The sequence below is a fragment of the Procambarus clarkii genome, chromosome 8 (genome assembly GCF_040958095.1).
Source record: "Procambarus clarkii isolate CNS0578487 chromosome 8, FALCON_Pclarkii_2.0, whole genome shotgun sequence".
Taxonomy (NCBI): domain Eukaryota; kingdom Metazoa; phylum Arthropoda; class Malacostraca; order Decapoda; family Cambaridae; genus Procambarus; species Procambarus clarkii.
Genome location: NC_091157.1, coordinates 52,745,304 through 52,748,910, shown reverse-complemented (window position 1 = coordinate 52,748,910; position 3,607 = coordinate 52,745,304).

Genomic DNA, 3,607 nt, shown 5'->3' with positions numbered 1-3,607 from the left:
GTAAGGGTTGTATACGTGCCCGTCTTCTCTGGAATTACATGGGGTTGTATCGCAGCAACCTCCCCCCCCCTCCAACCACCAGACGTATACAGTACTGTACTCCGGCTTCTCCCAAAATGCCACATATAAGACTTGTGTTTTATGATAGTGAAGCAAGACACTTATCTTACTTAGTACACTTAAAAAACAATCATGAACGTTTGGGCAAGATTTTTTAAATCGAGACTTACATAATTATTGTTTACTGTAAGATTAGAATAATGTTTGTTTCTCTCTCAGGAACAGCAGGGTGCTATTAACAGAACAAAAAGGAGGATCCGCGTTTTAGCCAATCTGATTGTCTTAAATCGCCATAGGTCCCTGGTTTCCAATGATGGTCTTCCCCCGGTCGTCTAGGTCCAGAACCACCACCATGATTAAATGATCATGAAAATTTTGAAGAATTCTGTAAAAGAAAAAGAAAATTATTTCCATTTCAATAATTTTTCCAATGTTAGAGTGTTTGATTTTCATTTATGACTTATTTGTGTTTATTTTACTTTTCCTGTGATACCTCCTGTGTGTGTGTGTGTGTGTGTGTACTCACCTATTTGTGCTTGCGGGGGTTGAGCTTTGGCTCTTTGGTCCTGCCTCTCAACTGTCAATCAACTGGTGTACAGATTCCTGAGCCTAGTGGGCACTATCATATCTACATTTAAAACTGTGTATGGAGTCAGCCTCCACCACATCACTGCCTAATGCAATCCATCCGTTAACTAACCTGACACTGAAAAAGTTCCTTCTAACGTCTCTGTGGCTCATGTGGGTACTCAGTTTCCACCTGTGTCCCCTTGTTCGCGTCCAAGGAACGTGTCCCTTGTTCGCGTTGTGTGTGTGTGTGTGTGTGTGTGTGTGTGTGTGTGTGTGTGTGTGTGTGTGTGTACTCACCTAGTTGTACTCACCTAGTTGTGTTTGCGGGGGTTGAGCTCTGGCTCTTTGGTCCCGCCTCTCAACAGTCAATCAACAGGTGTACAGATTCATGAGCCTATCGGGCTCTGTCATATCTACACTTGAAACTGTGTATGGAGTCAGCCTCCACCACATCACTTCCTAATGCATTCCATTTGTCAACCACTCTGACACTAAAAAAGTTCTTTCTAATATCTCTGTGGCTCATTTGGGCACTCAGTTTCCACCTGTGTCCCCTTGTGCGTGTTCCCCTTGTGTTAAATAGACTGTCTTTATCTACCCTATCAATCCCCTTCAGAATCTTGAATGTGGTGATCATGTCCCCCCCTAACTCTTCTGTCTTCCAGCGAAGTGAGGTTTAATTCCCGTAGTCTCTCCTCGTAGCTCATGCCTCTCAGCTCGGGTACTAGTCTGGTGGCAAACCTTTGAACCTTTTCCAGTTTAGTCTTATCCTTGACTAGATATGGACTCCATGCTGGGGCTGCATACTCCAGGATTGGCCTGACATATGTGGTATACAAAGTTCTGAATGATTCTTTACACAAGTTTCTGAATGCCGTTCGTATGTTGGCCAGCCTGGCATATGCCGCTGATGTTATCCGCTTGATATGTGCTGCAGGAGACAGGTCTGGCGTGATATCAACCCCCAAGTCTTTTTCCTTCTCTGACTCCTGAAGAATTTCCTCTCCCAGATGATACCTTGTATCTGGCCTCCTGCTCCCTACACCTATCTTCATTACATTACATTTGGTTGGGTTAAACTCTAACAACCATTTGTTCGACCATTCCTTCAGCTTGTCTAGGTCTTCTTGAAGCCTCAAACAGTCCTCTTCTGTTTTAATCCTTCTCATAATTTTAGCATCGTCCGCAAACATTGAGAGAAATGAATCGATACCCTCCGGGAGATCATTTACATATATCAGAAACAAGATAGGACCGAGTACAGAGCCCTGTGGGACTCCACTGGTGACTTCACGCCAATCGGAGGTCTCACCCCTCACCGTAACTCTCTGCTTCCTATTGCTTAGATACTCCCTTATCCACTGGAGCACCTTACCAGCTACACCTGCCTGTCTCTCCAGCTTATGTACCAGCCTCTTATGCGGTACTGTGTCAAAGGCTTTCCGACAATCCAAGAAAATGCAGTCCGCCCAGCCCTCTCTTTCTTGCTTAATCTGTGTCACCTGATCGTAGAATTCTATCAAGCCTGTAAGGCAAGATTTACCCTCCCTGAATCCATGTTGGCGATTTGTCACGAAGTCCCTTCTCTCCAGATGTGTTACCAGGTTTTTTCTCACGATCTTCTCCATCACCTTGCATGGTATACAAGTCAAGGACACTGGCCTGTAGTTCAGTGCCTCTTGTCTGTCGCCCTTTTTGTATATTGGGACCACATTCGCCGTCTTCCATATTTCTGGTAGGTCTCCCGTCTCTAGTGACTTACTATACACTATGGAGAGTGGCAGGCAAAGTGCCTCTGCACACTCTTTCAGTACCCATGGTGAGATCCCATCTGGACCAACAGCCTTTCTAACATCCAGATCCAGCAGGTGTCTCTTGACCTCCTCTCTCGTAATTTCGAACTCCTCCAAGGCCGCCTGGTTTACCTCCCTTTCTCCTAGCACAGTGACCTCACCCTGTTCTATTGTGAAGACCTCCTGGAACCTCTTGTTAAGTTCCTCACACACCTCTCTGTCATTCTCTGTATACCTGTCCTCGCCTGTTCTAAGTTTCAATACCTGTTCTTTCACTGTTGTTTTCCTTCTGATGTGACTGTGGAGTAGCTTTGGTTCGGTCTTGGCTTTGTTTGCTATATCATTTTCAAAATTTTTCTCTGCTTCTCTTCTCACCCTGACGTACTCATACCTGGTTCTCTGGTATCTCTCTCTGCTTTCTGGTGTTCTGTTATTCCGGAAGTTCCTCCACGCCTTTTTGTTCAGTTTCTTCGCTTCCATACATGCCCTATTATACCATGGATTCTTCTGTTGCTTCTCGGATTTTTCCCTTTGGGCCGGGATGAACCTGTTTACTGCCTCCTGACACTTTTGGGTAACATAGTCCATCATACCCTGTACAGACTTGTCTCTGAGGTCTGTGTCCCAAGGTATTTCACTTAGGAAACTTCTCATCTGTTCATAATTCCCCTTTCGGTATGCCAGCCTTTTGATTCCTAGTTCTTTTTGGGGGGAGATAAGTCCTAGCTCTACCAGGTACTCAAAGTTCAATACACTGTGATCACTCATTCCCAAGGCGCTTCCATCTTAACTTCCCTTATATCCCATTCATTTAGGGTAAATATCAAATCAAGCATTGCTGGTTCATCTTCTCCTCTCATTCTTGTTGGTTCTTTGGTGTGCTGGCTTAGAAAGTTTCTTGTTGCCACGTCCAGCAGCTTAGCTCTCCATGTTTCTGGTCCTCCATGCGGGTCTCTGTTCTTCCAATCTATCTTCCCATGGTTGAAGTCTCCCATAATTAGTAGTCCAGATCCATTCCTTCTAGCAACAGAAGCTGCTCTTTCTATTAAGTTAATGGTGGCCATGTTGTTTCTATCATATTCCTGTCTAGGTCTTCTGTCATTTGGTGGTGGATTATATATGACTGCGACTATAATTTTTTTCCCTCCATTTGTTACAGTACCTGCTATGTAGTCACTGAAACC